At 44.6% G+C, this 19266-nt stretch overlaps 1 long non-coding RNA gene across 2 annotated transcripts in view; it reads left to right on the top strand.

The window, feature by feature from the left end:
* Window positions 1-16750, top strand: part of LOC110300738 — a 62548-nt gene extending 45798 nt beyond the window's left edge. Inside the window, exons 6-7 of one of the 2 annotated variants that reach the window (XR_002378611.1) lie at window positions 12783-12887; window positions 16546-16750. This is a non-coding gene — a long non-coding RNA (uncharacterized LOC110300738). The remainder of the gene's footprint in view (window positions 1-12782; window positions 12888-16545) is intronic. The other variant, XR_002378610.1, reaches the window with a different exon arrangement.
* Window positions 16751-19266: the final 2516 nt, after the last annotated feature.

The following is a 19266-nucleotide window of genomic DNA, read 5'->3' as shown; positions in this document are numbered from 1 at the left end:
ATGCTCTCCTCAGTCTCGGGGATGCTTTGCAGTGCTGTGCCTCCACGCAGGTGAACCAGCCAGGCATTTTGAGCTGCTCACCTTGGATCTTTCTAGGTTATTTTGATAAGATGTGTCTTCCCTGAAGTGTATTTGAATTGATTTTTATGTGTATGATCCTTGACAGGGTTTCCTTTCTGCCCCTATTAAGGATGGGTTTCGTGGCATTAAATTAATAATTCAAAACTTAAAAATGCTTCCTCAACTGCAGACATGTTTAGAGATACAGAATTCAGGGTGGCAGTTAGTAGGGGTGAGTTTCTCTCAGGAACTGTTTCCTGAGAAAGGGACCTGGAATGCCTTCGCTGTTGGGTAACCTTCTAAAGGACAGCTTTTCTGGCTCTGGTCTGAAAGGAGTCTAGAGGCAGAAGTGGATAAGCGTGGTCAGTTTCCCTTGAGAGCCTACAATTCTAGGGGCTTTGCCGCATCAGCTCTTGGAGTCCCCAGACAGTCTCTGTTAATAGTTTCCGTTTTAGAAGGAAGGAACTTAGCTGGGTGTATAGGTGCACACCTCTCACCCCAGCCCTTGGAGCACTGAAGGGAGGTCAGTTCAGGTCATTCTTAGTGAAGAGCAAGTTAGAGGCCAGCGTGATCCTACCTCAAAGCAAACTGAAAACAGAAGTGAGGAATCTGAGACAGGATGGACACCCAGGGGTGGAATTTCTGGCAATCCCAAGGGAATTTGCTTTCAGCTTCATTATTACAAATTATATAGGGCCAGGGGTGTAGCTTAGTGGTAGAGTACTTGTTGACTACCTCCCTCCCCCAAGAAGGAAGAAATGGAGGGAGGAAAGAAAAAGAGGAGAGAAAACAAATACAGACTGAGAGAAAGTCAGCGAGAACAAACGTAACTGAGGTTAGAAAAAGCTGGTGGCATCTGGAATGGCTACTGGACTCAATGGCCTGTGACTGTCAAAGACAGCAAGGCTGCAGCTACTGCCTTGGTGAGGGAACACTGGGTGGGGTGCAGGTCCCTCCAGGACATAGGGGGAGTCTCAGGCTCAGGCAAACACTTCCCATAGTTATGTCTAGATGAGAGGAACCTTACCCAAAACCTTAGGGGAGAAGCAGAGGGATGGCTGCTTGTTGGCAACACACTGAACAGTCAGTTTGACAGAGTGTATCTTGGGCCGCTCTGCCATGTGCTGCCTTGGGCGCGAGGCTTCTTGTGGGAACACAGTTAATTGCTGCCTGCTGAGGCTTCTCTCCCTGGCAGGATGTACCTTGTGGACAAAAACATTGCTATCTGGGGCCAGAGAAATGGCTCAGCGGTTAAGAGCACTGTCCAGAGGTCCTGAGTTCAATTCCCAGCAACCATATGGTGTCTCACAACCACCTGCAATGAGATCCAATGTCCTTTTCTTGTGTGTCTGAAGAGAGCAATGGTGTACTCATTCATATACATAAAATAAATAAATAAATAAATAAATAATTTTAAAACGCTGCTATCTAGATACTGTGGAGCCACAATAAAAGTGCCTGATTTAGGGCACATTGTGTTGGATTCTGATGTTAATTCTGCTTCCTCAGAGATTCTCACTCGAAAGCAGAGCATCACATATTAGGGTGATCTCATGTGAACCTTCTCCCACTTTGGATGGCTAACAGATTACCCCACATCTGTGCACTCCTTTGTACGTTTTTAACAAGGGGGGATAACTTACTCGAGGGAGCTGAGGAGTGCTTAGAGCATTGAAGCAGAGCTCAAGGAGTTGTGTTTTCCCTGCATCTAACAAAGCCCCTTAAAATGTATCTAATTGAGCATCTTTCTTCACAGATGAGTATTTTTATACAAACATTTCCTGTCCTTCTGATTCAACACTGCAAGCATGAATCAATCTGTTTGTCTTGTGCCTTGCATCTTATATAACAAGGATAGTGACTCCATTTAGCATTTTTTATTGTAGCAGATGAGAGGAAACGAATGAGAAATGACAGAAACGCTTAGATTCACATAATACTCTGAAAAGAGAACAGATTCCTGGGTACCGTTGCTAAGCATCCTGTGTTAAGACACAGCTTACACTGGGTAATCCAGTATTTGGTTTTCATAGTGCGGGGCATGTTCAGAGGGGAAACATATCTGTACAATGTGAGAAAAAAAATCTTCATACTCCAGCAATACTGAAGAACCATGGGGGAATGCAGTTGATGATTCAAAAAGGAAAGCACACAATGTCAGTGCTTTGAGCTAGGTGAGAATTCTCTCACAGACTGTTGGCAGTTTCTGACTGCTGTTGAAGAACTGTGTCTTACTTTCTCCATGAGGGAGAAGCGCTAGCAGGGAGACCCCAGTGTACCTGTGTTTCAGATCTTGCCAGTGGTGGGGACACCCAGAGGGAGGAGCCCTGCCTGCAGTTCTACCAAGCACTAAAGAAAGCATGGGAAAGAAAGAAACCTGTGGATTGCGCTATTGTTACCTCTATGGACAAAAACCAGAGGTGACCATACTTCATTTTTAGCTTACCTAATGAGGTTGTGTCACATTACGATTTAAGTGGTCAGCCTTGCATACATAACTTGCGGGAATCAGCATTAGGGACATTGTTTTAATGTCACTGCCAGCTTAACCGGCTTCCTTTCCAGAGTCCTGTCTTACTCGGACTTTCTTCCTTGCTTGCATTTCCCCACTTTAGGCTGTGTCCGCTTCATACATTGCCCTTTTCTATGGTGTTTAAATTTTCTTCTATCCATATCTTGAATACAGTGATTCCATCAGTGGTGCTAGCTGTGTCTGTGGCTTGTGTCTGGTTTTGTAGTGTTTGAGAGTCTGGCTGGTAGACAGATGGTTGGCTTGAAAACCATACACATGTTGCCTTCACTCATTAAATATACTAAGAGCCCAGTACAATGGACAGAATCCTACTGTAGGTACCAGGTTATGAAAAACATGACTATATTAAAGCAGTGATGTCTGTATTTTTTGAGACCAAGGTCTGGCTATGTGGGTCCACTGTCCTGGAACTTGCTCTGTAGACCATGTTAACCTCCAATCTGGAGGTCTGCCTGCCTCTGCTTCCTGTGGGGGTAGGAGTAGTTAGTTAGGGTCATACATCATCATGCCTTGTGCTTGCTTGCTTGCTTTTCTTTTCTCTTCTTTTTTAATGCTGTACTCTTAAGGCAACTCAGAATTTTTACTCACTCTTCAAAGGCAAAATTCTAGCTCCACCTCATTTGTAGGGCATTTGTGTTGGACCTTGAGAGACGGTGTGCTAGAAGAAATGAGGTCAGTCACAGAGTGGAGAGGGACATTCCTTTCACAGTTGATGATGGGATTTCTCTTTAATTGAAAAATATCCAGACATGCCCTGCTTTAATTTGATCATGTAGCAATTTAAACCGATTTTGAACCTAGAGACAGAAAAGACTTAGTGTGTGTAGGAGATTTTCAGCCTCCTTGTTTATCAATTTTGCCACAAGACTCTTTGGCTAGATTTAAAACACACACACACACATACACACACACTGCCACCCACCTCCTCTTTTGGAGGGAAGGTCTCAGTGTGTAGCCCAAGCCCGCTGTGAACTTTCGGCAACTCTCCTGCCTCAGTCTCCTAAGTGCTGGTCTCAAGTTTCAGCCATGATGTTCAAGCCACAGGTTGGATCAGCAAGCTTGGCTTTCTTTTTTCCCCTTTTGTCTTCCTTTCTTTCTCTCTCTTCCTTTTGACATGGTCCCATATTGCTCATACTGCCCTCAACCTTGCAGTATAGGTGAAGACGACCTTGAATGTATGATCCTACCTCTACCTCCCAAGTGGGATTATAGACATGTGCTGTGAATTGCCAGTGTCTGTGGCAGTGGAGACTGAAGCCAGGGCTTTGTGTGTGCCGTCTGAGTTCCATCCAGCCCTTAGAGTAGCTTCATAAGCATTTGTAGCAAGAATCATATATCCGACTTAGATCGTGTATTTCATTTAGAACTGTGGCTGACTGCAGCTGCTCGTTGGACCAGCCCGATCCAGACACTGGCTATCTTCCCAGCTCCAGAGCTGGGCAGCTGGCACTAATTGAGGGCAGTCTTGTAGTGAAGAGTGTCTGAGACTGCATTTCTTCTCCTCTCCACCTGGAGTGGCTTTAGAAACCACTCTTCATATGCTCCCTCCCTCCTGCCTGGTGTTCTGTGGCCTGGCAGTTAGCCATGGATCAGGACACTGGAGTGGATGCAGCAAAGAATCATGTTAGCCACAGTGTCTGCTGAGGCTAGTGCCCTTAAGCAGGGCATGCTGTTTGCCCTGTTTGTCACTTTAATGTCAGGAAGGTTTATAGTGATGTTAGTGGCTGATTCATTGTTTTATACTGCAAAATGCTTAATTTTCAGTTCATGTCATCTATTATGAATTATTTTAGTGATAACTTTGAACCATGGGCTAAATGAACTATTTCTTGTTCTGAAATTTGTTTTCTGAAATCATCCATATCTTGCTAAATTGTCAAAACCCATTGTCCCGTCATCCTAATAATCTTTAGTTTTGTAAAACATATATTTGATTGACTTGTTGAATGTACAGTTCCATGTACAGGAACATAAGTATAATTCAGTAACAATTCCTGCTGGTAAGAGGTGGTGTTTAATAGGATAAAATATGCACATAACAGCACGAAGAGTGGATGTAGTGCTGAGGTTATAGTTCAGGAGAGTGGCTTCACCCCTAGCGTACTCTTACAAGCCTGGTACTTGGAGATAGAGACTGGAAGACCGGACATTTGAGGTTATCCTTGACTACATAGTGAGTTCTAAGCCAGCCTGTACTACATGAGATTGTCTGAGAGAGAGAGAGAGAGAGAGAGAAGCAGATATCAAATGTACTAAGAGCTAGTTCCACCAGAAGCCAAATATTCTTATGAGTAACAGTGGATTAACATAGTTTGGAGATGAATTAAAGAGACAGTAGAGCATAAGGTCGTGTGTTTGGAGCTTCTGGGCTGAGGATTAGCAAGTGAATCACAAACAGAAGGCAGAGGGAGAAGAGCAGAAAAGGGGAGAGCTGACAGTCCAGGAGTGGTGACTTAGTTTGGCAAGAGAATGGGATGTTTGAAGCTTAGTGTGTATCAAGCCTGTTTCCATGGGTTAAGGTGATGACTTTTGTTGATTTACTTTGTCTTTGTTTTTTTCCACTGTATCTCTTGCTAGGTAGGACTGAGAATACTACAGAGTTCAGGTTGCAGAGCAGGGCTCTACAGGTTTCCAAGCAAGTACTTGGCTGAAATGACACCAACTCTGAGAGGCATGGGGAGGTTGACTGAGGATGGAGGCTGAGGAAGCAGGACATGATGTCACTTGGGGTTCTGATGACATCACTTGATTCTGATGCAAGGCTCATCATAAGTGGTGAATGCTGGTGACTCCGGGCCACTCTTCCTTTCCATAGGGAATGACACAGTGAGGACTGAGGGTCTCTCTTAGCCAACTGAGGTGAACGCTGTCTCTTTTTTTCTGTGTAGTCTTCTCACCTGTTCTTTAAAACAATCTTAAGCTTCTTTTACGGTCTCTCAGTTGACATGACATCATCAAATGACATCATCCATCTTGAAAAAGGCTACTTACTCAGCACATGAACCAGTATACCAAGCAAGCACACCCTCTGCTGTCTTTCTTGCTCTGTATTTGAGACAGGGTTTCTCTGTGTAGCCCTGGCTGTCCTACAGAGCTCGCTTTGTAGACCAGCCTGGTCTTTAACTCACAGAGATCCTCCTACCCCTGACTCTCAAGTGTTGGGATTAAAGGTGTGTGCCACCAGGCCTGGTAGGCTTTCTTTTCTAAACTATACACATAGTCAATCTTATGGAGGATTTTATAATTTCAGTAAAGATTATACTTCACTGACATAAGTAGAACAAAAACATTGTCTTACCCTGCTTGCTTAACTGTGTTGTGGTGATGTGGATTTTTTTCTGTTATTAAATTAAAAAGTAACCTATATTTTTAGTGTGTGTGTGTGTTAAGGGATTATGCTACTACCATTGGCCACCCCTTGCAAGATCATGGTCTTGTAGTGGAAACAATTCTTGCCTCAGAATCGGACCTCACTCATTCACCTCAGGATGTTAAAGATGATGGTTCCCCCTTTTGTATTCTGGTGGTGCTGTCTAAAGTGGAATATTTCTCCTGTACTATAACCATGCCTCCTGAATCCCTCAAAAGTAAGTGTCAATTCTAAAAGTGTCTCTAGAGACAAATCCTGCTTTAAACAAGAGGCGCTTTTTCTTTGCATGTGGCATACTTTGAAGGTTAATATGTGTAGCTGAACTAACTGCTTTGAGTTGAGGAAGAAAGGCTTGTAGTTACCACCAAGTACTTTTTCTATGTATCCCTGAACACAACTTTACTGTATCTGTAGAAGAATCACACAGCCAGGTCTGATGCCTCCCACATGTGGTTCCTGCATCTGAGAGGCGGAGGCAGAGGATGGGGCACCTCAGCCCCAGGTTCTGGGCTGTGTAGGCCCTGTCTCAAATAAAAACGAGCCTAAAATATCCCACCACCCTGTTATAGGATGGATTACTATTTGTAGAGTTTTGGGCCAAATTTTAGCACTGGCTTTTGTATTCGTGATAGCTAAGTGTCATGGACTGTTCTTTCTCTAAGGGTTCTCTTTAGCTTTGTATTAATCATCTTTCCCTCAGTGTGAAAAAAGATGATCAGCCTAAAAAGAGGTAAGGTTTGTTGGCCCCAGGTTCTTAGTTTTCTGTTTGTGTTCATCTAGATCCATGGTGCTGGGCCTGTGCTGGGTCTGTGCTGAGGCCTGTGCTGAGGCCTGTGCTGAGGCCTGTGCTGAGGCCTGTGCTGGGCCTGTGCTGAGGCCTGTGCTGGGCCTGTATTGGGCCTGTGCTGAGGCCTGTGCTGAGGCCTGTGCTGGGCCTATGCTGAGGCCTGTGCTGAGGCCTGTGCTGAGGTCTATGCTGGGCCTATGTTGAGGCCTGTGCTGGGCCTGTGCTGGGCCTGTGCTGGGCCTGTGCTGAGGCCTGTGCTGAGGCCTGTGCTGGGCCTGTGCTGAGGCCTGTGCTGAGGCCTGTGCTGGGCCTGTGCTGAGGCCTGTGCTGAGGCCTGTGCTGAGGCCTGTACTGAGCCTGTGCTGGGCCTGTGCTGAGGTCCTACCTCATAGCAGTGGTATCAGAGGAAGCCACTTACCCATGACATGAGAAAGTGAAAGACAAGGACTAGAGCCCAGATCCTAGCATCCTTCTCCAGACCCTGCTTCTGTAATGCAATGGCTGCAGACCATGGTAGGGGCACTACCCAAACTCTTATTTTTTTTTTAAGTATGCATTTTCTATGCATTCTCATCCATGTCTTTGTTCTAGCATTGATGAGAATGCATTAAAATCAATCCTACTTTTGTTGCTTGTTCTTGGGACAAGGTACTGTGTAGTCCTGAGTGGGTAACTCTGGCTGGTCTTGAACTCCTAGATCTGAATGTCTCTGCCTTCCCAGTACTGGGATTAAATTAATGAGCCACCACACCCAATGAAAATGAGCCCCTTTCTGCTCCCTGATGTACAAGTGATCCCTTCATCTTTTCCACTTGTGGTCAGGTCGGCTGTTCCTGTTCCTATCCTGACTCTGGCCTCTGTAGTCAGGGGTTGAAAATGGCATTTTTCCCTCCTGGAGGCAAGAGGAATGCCTAACAGGAGCTTCCTTTGTGTCCTGCCCCTCCACAGCCCACCCCCATCCTGCTCTCTCTTTCTCCTACATGAGTGAGTTCTCTGGCCCTTTTATTTTTCCCAAAAGCTCCTGTGCTTTGCTATTCAGTCCAGATGTATTGCATGTCTCCTGTACCCTAAAGCTCTGTATAGCTGGCTTCATGTCTGCCCTGGTTAGCAGCAGTTGAGCATGCTTTTCCTGCAGACTCGCAGTCACCTGTCCCGGTAGTATCAGGTGCTCATTGCTAAGTCAGAAGGTCTTTCCGCAGAATGGAGCCACGAAACACTAGTAGCTAAAATTAGTTCATCCCCTTAGCTTCTAGAGTTGGCAGAGAAGTGCATATAGGGGTAGTGTTCTAAATTCATCTGTCTCAGTGGGTCTGGAGGGAGAAAAGTGATGAGCTCTTGCTCTGTCGTCTTGGGGAGGCTGAGCATCTTTTATCAAGGTCCGGTGGATCTTTTCCCTGCCTGCCAGCTTTTGCTCAGAGAGGGTGAAATTATGGCTATGCTGTACTGAGTGGTTTAGAAGGCGACAACTACTGGTACTTTACACATGGACTCCCAAAATGTAAAAGAGCACTCTTTTATTAATTACAAATCTCAGTCTCCTGGGATAAGTTTAATTTGAACCAGTTGTGAAAGGAACTAATTATGTTTAGTTCCTTAAGTGTTGACATCATGCACAATCATTTAGGAAATCATCACAAAGTAGGGGAAATATTTGTTCAGTAGCAATTTAAAAAAAAAAAAGAATCACTATTACTTCAAAAAGCATTTAATCTGTTTTCAATCTGTGGTGAAGTTGGGAGGTGACTTATTATTTTTTATGATCAGAATAGTGATAGATATGGACATTATTTATCATTCATAAATTACCAGATTCAGATCATAAGTAAAGAGATGTCTCAGCGGTTAAGAGTACTGACTGCTCTTCCAGAGGTCCTGAGTTCAATTCCCAGCAACCACATGGTGGCTCACAACCATCTGTAATGGGATCTGATGCCCTCTTCAAAACAAAGAAGGAGGGGGTCACTGGACCTCTAGACAGTTGTTTCCTGACTGTTAGTTAAGTTATATGTATGTCATGCCTGTGTATTTGTTCTCTCTCTCTCTCTCTCTCTCTCTCTCTCCTTCCTCTTTGGTTTTTTGAGACAATGTTTCTTTGCTCTCGAGTGCTGGGACTAAAGGAGAGCTGCACCATTGCTGGTTCTTGCTCTCTTTCTAACTCACTTGTGGCACACACATATACAAAAAGTAAATAATTAGAATTAATTTTATTGACACTTATTCCATGTATTCCTACAGCTTTTGCTTGTTATAATTTATTTTCTTAAAACAATTTTTTTTGAGATGGCGTCTGTCTATGTCAGTGGTTCCCAACCTGTGGTTGAAATCCCTTTGGGAATCAAATTTCCCTTCCACAGGGGTTGCCTAAGATATTTAAAGCACAGATGTTTTTACATTATGATTCACAACAGTAGCAGAATGTGTTACAAGGTGGCAACAAACATAATTTTGTGATTGTGGTTCACCACAACATGAGGGACTGTATTAAGGGGTTACATTAGTAAGAAGGTTGAAAACCACTGCTCTATGTAGTCTAGGCTGGCCATGAACTCACAAAACTCCTTTGTCTCCTGAATGTTGGAATGAAAGGCATGTACCACCATGCCTAGCCTTTGGGTAATTGTTAAATAGGAAGTAATGTCTCCCCTTTGCCAGTTTCTGCATTGGGTAACCTAGCCTGGGCAGTGCTGGAGAGCTTGCAGGAAGACCAACTCACCTATTTCCTAGGCCCAGATCTAGGGCTTTGAGTTGGCCCGGCCCAACATCTACTCCATTTGGGATCTGCTGGAGCCAGTGAAAGGGCTAATCCTGCAGAGCCAAACCTGCAGGCCCTCCATGACACAGGGCAACAACAGGATACCCCACAGGAATCCTCATGAAGATTCAGTATTGATAGAGTAGCAGAAGCCAGAGGACTTGAAACAGACCAATGACTCATTGCAATGAACGTTTGCAAATAGAGATGTGTGGGGCAAAAGGGTGATACACTGTGACAGCTTTCAGGACAAGGTTGTTTTCTTTAATTCTATCTTATTTATTTTTGTGGGGGGAGGTTGCAAGAGTATGGGGGTGAATACCAAGGGACAAGGAGATCAGTGGGATTGGGGTGATGTGAAATCCACAAAGAGTCAAGAAAAAATATTTTAAAAAAGAAATAATCTCTGTTTGGGTTTGGGGGCTGGGGAGAGGGACCTGTATGATAAAACAGCATATTCTTGTCTCTAATATGCTGCTGGAGGATGCTCTGCTGGTGGTGGCCGATGAATTGAAGAGATCTTTGGCTGAAAACAATGTTAGACTTTCTCAGAAGGCTACTGAGCTGGCCGATGACTTCCTGGCCCGCAAGCCCCTGGCCAGTTCTCTGTTCCATCTACCGTTTATCATCTTCTTCTCCTGTTGAGTGAGGGGCAGTGTTTGTGCCATGATGAGCTGGATCAGCTCATGGACTACCTAACAGTCAGGAAAGAGTGACTGCAAGGTCCTGGGCATTGTCTCGTACCTTCCGTGTTCTAAACTCAAGGCGTATCCTATAAACCCATGTGTCCAAGAAAACTGTGTTGTTCATTCAGAGAGAATATATTGGGATGTGTGTGTGTGTGTGTGTGTGTGTGTGTGTGTGTGTGTGTGTAATACAGAAATAACTGGTCTGCATAGATTTCAGACAGAGACACTCTTACTTATGCAACCTTTATAGGTTTTGAATCAGATGTTTAAAAAGTGCATTTAAGGTAAATTTCTTTACATTTATTATTAACTGTGTGTGGACAGGCATGGGATGGAAGACGTAAAATGACTCCTCACCCCCAGCAGCCGTTAACTGACCCTAGCTCCTCAGGGAGGTGTGGGGCCTCATGAGGCCCTCCTCAATCTGTGATAGAATGATGGCGGGTCCAGTCTTGTTTGGGTAACCATGGCTACTATGCATGCAGGAGTGCAAAGGCCATGTAGTGTCCAGAAGACAGCATTTCACATCATTTCCCATCCTCTGACGCTTACCGTCCACCCCGTCTTCCACGATTCTCCCTTAGCCTGAAGGGTGGTGGAAGGCTGAATGCTCACAGTCACTTACTCTGAGCACCTTCAGCAGTTTCAAGTTTCAGCGTTAGCTAAAGCGGCTCTGTAAGACTGAGAGCAGCACTGACACTGAGTATGAATGTAAATATTTAGAAGGCATTTGACAGCATGTGCATTGAACAAGACAGCTGCAGTTCGTCCTAAGGACTATAGCCTCCAGCCAGCTCCACGGGCTTTTGATCGGGCTTACAGTATCAGTTATGAATTCCCTCTTGTAGAACAGGTCTCGAATTCAGTAATAAGGATTTGATTACCTTCATAACGTTTAAGCCATTACAATAACATCAAGAGCACATTGTGCCTGGCTGGTCAGTATTACAGTGTGTAAGATCCACAACTGAGTAAGACTGTTGATGACATAACCCCATCTGCCACTAAAACAGCCACCTCCATTGCATCTAAACCCTTCCATCTCCAGCATTCTCCTTCTCTACTTCCATACCACAGGTTGAAACAAAGTCTGGGTAAGTATAACAACTCTGTCTGCACATCAACACTCATGGAATTCCCTCTCCCTGGCTTTGGACTTCATTTTCCTTTCTTTCTTTCTTTTTTTTTTTTTTTAGTTGACATGGTGACCAAGCCAGCTCAGTCAGTCAACAAGGTCTTGAGGGAGGAGTGAGGACTGAAAAGAAAAAGACAATTAGACAACACCGTAACATGACTCCAGCCAGTGCTGAGGCTGAAGCTGAAGTGGGCTTGTTTCTTTCCAGTCTGCTTTTATATCATTCTGGTTACATACAAAGGATATGGTCAGTCCTAAGGCGTAAACAGAGTAGTTAAGGAACAAACAAAGCACAAACAAAGGTCCCATGATTACTGTATTCAGGGTCCTAACAAGTCTCATCAAGATACAAAGAACTCTCTGGGTGGTGGTGGCACACGCCTTTAATCCCAGCACTCGGGAGGCGGAGGCAGGCGGATTTCTGAGTTTGAGGTCAGTCTGGTCTACAAAGTGAGTTCCAGGACAGCCAGGACTACACAGAGAAACCCTGTCTTGAAAAAAACCAAAGTGGGTTAGGGGGTGGGGGAAGCATGTGATTCCTAAACTTGAGAATTTTAAAGATTTCATCTATGAGCTTGCCCCTTAAAGTACCCGAAGGCAAACCAGACAGACCTGAGTTCAAGGCTAACTTGGTCTACAGAGTGAGTTCCAGGACAGCCAGGGCTACACAGAGAAACTGTCTCAAACAAAAACCCAATCAATCAACGGTAATTTTCTTGTTAGCTTGGTTTGAGTGGAGTCAGTGAGACAAGAATAACCACCACTTTCCCTCGTGGATGTAGTGGTTGCTGGGATGCAGGAAAGCTTTGATGACACATCCACCTGACAAGGAGAGGGAGGCTGGAATCCGGAAATCAGTGAAAGGAGACGGGGCTTTCTTGAATAAGCAGAAGTGACATTCTCTCTTGAATGGCCTGACAGGCCCACTGTCCTGGACTAGAGGCTTCTGCTAACCACTGACTCTTTTTACTTCTGTGAGACCATGGATTCATCAGCCAACAGCATTCCTTCCTTAAATCAGGGGGAAGGTCACGCCCACCATGAGCAAGCCTCGTCCCCTGATGTCAGTATCTGGCTCTCAGCCACTTCCCAGGTCTGTCAAGTTTCTTGTAGAACACAGGCAGGAAGTTGGCCCGCTCCCAGCAACAGGTCAGCGTGCTTGCGCTTGTCTGTGAGATGCAGAGCAGATCTTCTCCCAGCAGTGTCTCTTCGTCTCAGGGGACCAGACGATGTGCTTTAGATTTCCTCCACAGTGAGATACAGGAACTTGAAGAAATCCCTCTGCTGAGCTTTGAGGCCTTGGCTAGAGCTGTTTAAACTGGGTTCTCACAATCCCTACGCTAAATTCAACATTTTTAATACTGTTATTTCTGAATGATGGCAGTCTTCTGAAGTGACATTACTGTAGCTTTTTTTGAGGTCTTATCAATTTTATTTGTGTACGAGTGTTTTGCAGACATGTATGTATGTGCACCATGTGCACTCTGGTGTTGGCTAAGCTGTTAGAAGAAGACATCCCATTCACCCGGATCTGGAGTTCCTGACAGTGGTTAGACACCAGGTGCATGCTGGGAACCCCCTCTGGGTCTATTATAAGAGCAACAACAGGTCCTCTTAGGCATGGAGCCATCTCTTCAGCCCTGCCATTCCCTTTTCTGATATGACAGGGTCTGCTCCAGATTGGTCTAACACAAAGACTCAAAAGCTCTCGTGAAGCCGGGCATGGTGGCACACGCCTTTAATCCCAGCACTCGAGAGGCAGAGGCAGGCGGATTTCTGAGTTCGAGGCCAGCCTGGTCTACAAAGTGAGTTCCAGGACAGCCAGGGCTATACAGAGAAACCCTGTCTCGANAAAAAAAAAAAAAAAACCCAAAAGCTCTCGTGACTGGAAACCAGAGGCAGGGACTACACCTCAGTCTGACTGTATCCTGTTGCAGATCAGACCCATCTCTTCCTTCTGGGAGGAGGCCTATCTGAAGCCTGACCACATATGTTCTGGCATCAAGTCATCCTGGCTGGCTTTCCGCACCAACCCCTAAGTGTGGCCACTGTCTGTTCCTGCATGAAGTGAATGGAGGTAATGGAGCTGTGTGAGGCTCTGTGATGTGTGACCTATGTTTGTCATCATTAGAAGAAAGCCCCAGGTCGCTGCCCCAATGTCTAGTGCTTGTTTCAGGATCCTTGGCAAGTCACAGAGGGATCCCATGCAGGTTATGATGAACAGAGGACTTCCAGGATGCTGAGCTATGCAACGTGAGGCAAACCAGTACATGCACGTTGTTAGCGAAGAATCCTTCATCACGTGTCCTTTCACATGCTTGCTTTAGTAGAACATTCTTCCTCCTGTGTCTGCTTCAGTGAAACATTCCTTCACAGGTCTGCCTTAGTCTTTCATCTGTGTCCATTTCAGGAAAACACTCTTTCATGCTCCAACACAACTCTTTCACCTTGCAACACAACTGACTTTTCCAAAGAATTCTTAAGTTTCTACGTCAGACACCCCCTTTCTGATGTCCATGGACACTAGGTATGCATGTTGTGAGCACATACATGCAGGCAAAAGACTCTTACACATACAATAACTGCAACTTTTTTTTTGGCTTTTCCAGACAGGGTTTCTCTGTGTATCTGTGTAGCCCTGGCTATCCTGGAATATATATTATATATATATGTATATTACATATATATATGTATATTATATATATTATATATATGCAAGATTTATTTATTCTCCTGGGTGGTGCTGGTGTATGACTATATATATATATATATATATATATATATATATATATATACTTTGTGGGAAGGGGAGGCTGAGTGTGCCAGAGAATTAAGATAAACTAGGATTAGATCAGAATTTCCAACCTTCTGTTTTGAAGGTTTAGGTAATAAGTATTTAAGATTTGGGGATAAGAAGAAAAATTCAGGTTATTGTGTATTTATTTGAATAATGGTTTAAAATATTAAAACTGTTGGGCCAAGTGGCATTGAGACCAGCCTAGACTGTGTAACTAGATCTTGTCTCCAAAAACACAAAAATAAACAAAAGTCAGAAGTTAAGGGTCAGGGGAGGCGTTCTTACCTGAAGGTCATCCCCAGACAGCAGGTTGGGTCCTGGACTCTAGTTCATCTTGCCCTATACTGGACCACTAAGGAACTATCCCAGTGTGTGAAGACTTGGACCACCTTGCCCAGCTCAGCCGAGCCTGGTGTGAGTTCAGATTGCTCCTTGCAATCTTGGGCTCTTTCTAAAGATTAAGGAAAAGTCATTTGGGGAGAGTGACTGGATATTTCCTCCTGTTTGTGCTCTGGCTTCTGTTCTGTAGAGGACTTGGCAACCCCAAAGGGATATTTTATGCTCCCTTGGTTCAGGTATCCCTGTCTAAGAGGTCTGCTTCCTTGGGGTGCTCCTCTGCCATGCCTGTCAGAAGGCTGCTACTTCGGGAGAAGCTAGGCTTTTGGCTGCAAAGCCACTCCCACACCTGATCTATGTCAGTGTCACCATTGCTGCTGAGTAGGACAGTCTGGGATGATAGGCAAGTTCTGCGGTCATGTTGTGAACACAGCATCTGCCACACGTGGCTGCTGAATATGTGAATGTGGCTGCTGAGACTGGATATATAGATATATTTTTGTTTGCATTTTGAGATGGAGTCACCGAACGTAGCCCTCGCTGTCTTAGAACTCACGGTGTAATACAGGACGATCCACCTGCCTTGCCTCCCAAGTTCTGGGATTGAAGGTGTGTGCCACCACATCTGGCATCACTTTTTCATTCCATTTCATGCAAACTTTTCATTCCTTCCATTTCATTTTATTTGTTCGCATGACCATCATGTGTACTGATGAGACCGCAGTGAACAGCTCAGCTCTGGGCCAGCGAGGGTCTCAGACAGCTGTGTTATGGTTTCACTAAGTATAAACCTGATTTCTCAGCCTTTTCTACACACTGTCCTTTTCTTTCAAAGTTGCATGCATACATTGGAAATGTCTCTCTTGTAAATGGATATCATATCAATTGCTATAAAATGGATGGTAACCATAGGCAAAGTCCGCATATGACAGTGTTATTGTGTTCCTGTTAGAAGTTCTTGCCTGCCTCCATTTGCTTAAGCTTAAAGCTTGCTTGCTTGCTTCTGGCTAAAATGAGGATTACTAGGAACCAAAGAGGTGCTGCCAACATAGCCACACTTCTCTTGTTGACTTATTTGGAAAGGCCAGAAGAGGCAGGCAAAAGGAATGTCTTCTTAGGAGACTTTCGTTCAACGATGGCACTTGAATCTCTAAAAGCCTCTGTAGGATTCTGTTGAGATCAAAGAAACAGGCGGCAGGCACCCTTTTTGTGGGAGGAAGGCAGGCCTGCTCTAACATACAGAGATGGTGCTGTGGCTGTGATACATTTTTATGAAATAGCAGAAAGTGTGAACCCTCCTGAGCACCCTGATAGCATGAACAACGTTTGACATGTCTGTTTGTCAGGCTGGAGTGGATCCCCTGGAAGTATAGTTATAGATGGTTGTGAGCCACCATGTGGGTGTTAGGGATTGAACCTGGGTCCTCTGCAAGAGCAGGAAGTACTCCTAATGGCTGAACCATTGTTCCAGCTCTGCTCTCAGTTCTTTAACATTTCTGTGACCTTGGCATTATGGTCACCTCTGCTTTCTAGATGAGTTGCTGAAGGCATACTCAGTGCCTGTGGAGCCAAGACTGCACACTGTGGACTTGACTGTGGACAAGACTATGGAACATGTGACCCCACACCTGTGTTCCTCATCACCTTGTGACCCAAAGTGACACATACATCTTAGTGGTGTTGATTTCAGGGGAAGCCATGGGTTTTGCCAGATTTCAGTTATGTCCTCTCATCCACAGCCTACCTTAGAGGCCAAAAGGGCTCTCATGTCAGCCACAGTTGTGAGAGCTACAGAGAGCCAGAGGGGAGGCGTGGACGTGGGTAGCACAGATCTAGGTGGACCCAAGAGGTGGTCAGTTGTTGGGAGCCTGGCAGGGACAGACATTCTGATCTTTTAGGTCATATGTGTAACTCCCTGGAGATAGAGGTGAGAAAGCTGCTCAGTGTTACCCTTCAGTAAGAAGAAGGCTGTTGCAAGGATCTAGTGAGTAATGAGAACACTTCAGTCTGTTGGAGAATTCCACAGAAACTTTGGTCCTGATGTGGCTAAAAGGATGCAAATAACACTTTATGCCTCCTTTTGCAGTTCCATTGAAGACAGTGCTACCCAAGTGAGCATTCCAAATCATGTTTAAAGAGAGGTAAGAGATATGCTGCAGAGTCCAAAGAACAAGGTGGCTGTGGCTCAGATGGCTTTACGTCTTTCAAGAACCAAGACCCCTGTTTGCTACAGCTCTGCTGTGCAAGCCCTGAGCACAACGCAGCTTTCTCTGACACACCATCCCACAGGGACTTTCTCACCTATACAGTGTTCTCATGTCAAACAAGATCATTGTACAAGGTCTTTGTTACATTGAACCCTGAATTTATTCAGTTATGTTAAGTGCAATAAAATACCTGGGTTTTGTACTTGCCTTCATGTTAAGACTTTATCTGGTGTAATTTTAGATATATAGGACATTTGCAAAAATGGTCAAAGGGGTTTCTTCATGTTGCTTCCTCAGTAGTTAGCGTCCCACATAACAGAGTGCCATCATATGCTGTAGTAGCGTTAAGCATGCAACAGGCTTTATTTGAGTTTCATGTTGGTTAGTTTTCTCACAGATCTCATTCTTCTGTTCCAGAGCCCTAGTCTGGTGACCACAATACATCCATGTACTTTTTCACTTTAATATGTTTGTTTCTTTTACTGGGAATCATTTTTAGTATAAATACATTTGTATAAGAAGTATTGTAAGGACTGGAGAGATGGCCCATTCGTTGAAGAGCACTTGTTGCTCTTTCAGAGGACTTGGGTTTGGTTCCCAGAGCTCACATGGTGGCTCCAGATTCAGGAGATCTGACACTCTTCTGATCTCTGTGTGCATCAGGCATGCACGTGGTGCACATACATATATTAAAGGTATACACTAATACACAAAATAAATCTACAATTGTTTTGTAAAAGAAGCTTAGGGTTTTCTTGCTGTGAAGAGACAATGACTACAGCAACTCTTATAAAGGAAAACATTTAATTTTGTCTGTCTTGCAGTTTCAGAGGTTCAGTCCATTACCATCATGGTGGGAAGTATGGCAGCATGCAGGCAGACATGGTGCTGGAGAAGGAGCTGACAGTTCTACCTTCTGAATCTGCAGACAGAGACATGAAACTGTGATAGGTTGTGGCCTATCTTAGGAAAGCTTAAGCTTTTGAGACCTCAAAGTCCATCCCCAATGACACACTTCCAACAAAGCCACACCCACTCCAACAATGCCACACCTAATAGTGTTACTCCCTGTGATGGTTTGTATATGCTTGGTCCAGGAAGTGGCACTATTAGAAGATGTGGCCATGTTGGAGTAGGTGTGTCACTGTGGGTGTGGGCTTTTAAGACCTTCATCCTAGCTGCCTGAAAGTCAGTATTCTGCTAGCAGCCTTCAGATGAAGATGTAGAACTCTCAGCTCCTCCTGTACCATGCCTGCCTGGATGCTGCCATGCTCCCACATTGATGATAATGAACTCAATCTCTGAACCTGTAAACCAGCCCCAATTAAATGTTGTCCTTATAAGAGTTGCCTTGGTCATGGTGTCTGTTCACAACAGTAAAACCTTAAGATACTCCCTATGGGCCTAATGGGGACCATTTTTATTCAAACCCACAGAAAGTATTGTAAACATCCTTATATTTTTTCTTTGCTGTGAAGGTAAATTACTGAGTTCATTGTGCCACCTGTAAATAACTTTGTGTGCATCTCCTAAGAATAGGGACATTTTCCTACATCATTGTGATACTATTATCCTACTTGAGAATTTCATAACTGTACTGGCTGGTTTTGTGTCAACTTGACACAGGCTGGAGTTATCACAGAGAAAGGAGCTTCAGTTGGGGAAGTGCCTCCAGGAGATCCAGCTGTGGGGTGTTTTCTCAATTAGTGATCAAGGGGGGAGGTCCCCTTGTGGGTGTTGCCATCTCTGGGCTGGTAGTCTTGGGTTCTATAAGAGAGCAGGCTGGGCAAGCCAGGGGAGACAAGCCAGTAAAGAACATCCCTCCATGGCCTCTGCATCAGCTCCTGCTTTCTGACCTGCTTGAGTTCCAGTCCTGACTTCCTTGGTGATGAACAGCAGTATGGAAATGTAAGCTGAATAAACCCTTTCCTCCCCAACTTGTTTCTTGGTCAAGATGTTTGAGCAGGAATAGAAACCCTGACTAAGACAGTAACTAAGCCTTGTATGTTGGGCATTCCAGTTGGGTAAAACCCATCTCAAAGTCTCCCATACCACGAATAATAAAAACAGTATTCAAACAGTATTCAAGAATATTTACTTACCTAGTTTAAAATTTTGAATTTCTACAGTTGTCCCAAGAACTGCTTTTTTAAACTTTCTTTTTCTTAAACAGGGACCAAATTAATGTTTGCTCATTGTATTTGATTTCCTTTTATAGAAATCAATCTTACCTCTTTTTTTCCATCCTGATTGTGAGTTGCAGCCAATGATTTTACAGAATATGTAAACTGTGACTCTGCTTGTGCGGGCGTGGTGCCCTTTGCCTATCTAGCTGTTCCATAATTTCTGTGTCTAGAGTTTGGCCTAGTAGTATGATGGTTTTCATGCCACAGGTTTTTAGCTAGATCATTTTGAGGATAGCACATCACACCAGAAAGCCTCATTTGCTGGAACCCACCAATGTGTGACCATGTGGGCAGAGTAGTGACTGCATAGTACAGAGATAAAATGCCCCTGGCATCACACAAATAACCCGCTCCCCACTGACTTCTCTGTCCACTGGTGGTTTCCACGAGGACTCTGTGTGGACTTCCCTCCAT

The sequence above is a fragment of the Mus caroli genome, chromosome 8 (assembly GCF_900094665.2).
Source record: "Mus caroli chromosome 8, CAROLI_EIJ_v1.1, whole genome shotgun sequence".
Lineage (NCBI taxonomy): Eukaryota > Metazoa > Chordata > Mammalia > Rodentia > Muridae > Mus > Mus caroli.
The sequence above is the reverse complement of the archived record's forward strand: the minus strand, read 5'-3'. Positions and strand labels throughout refer to the sequence as shown.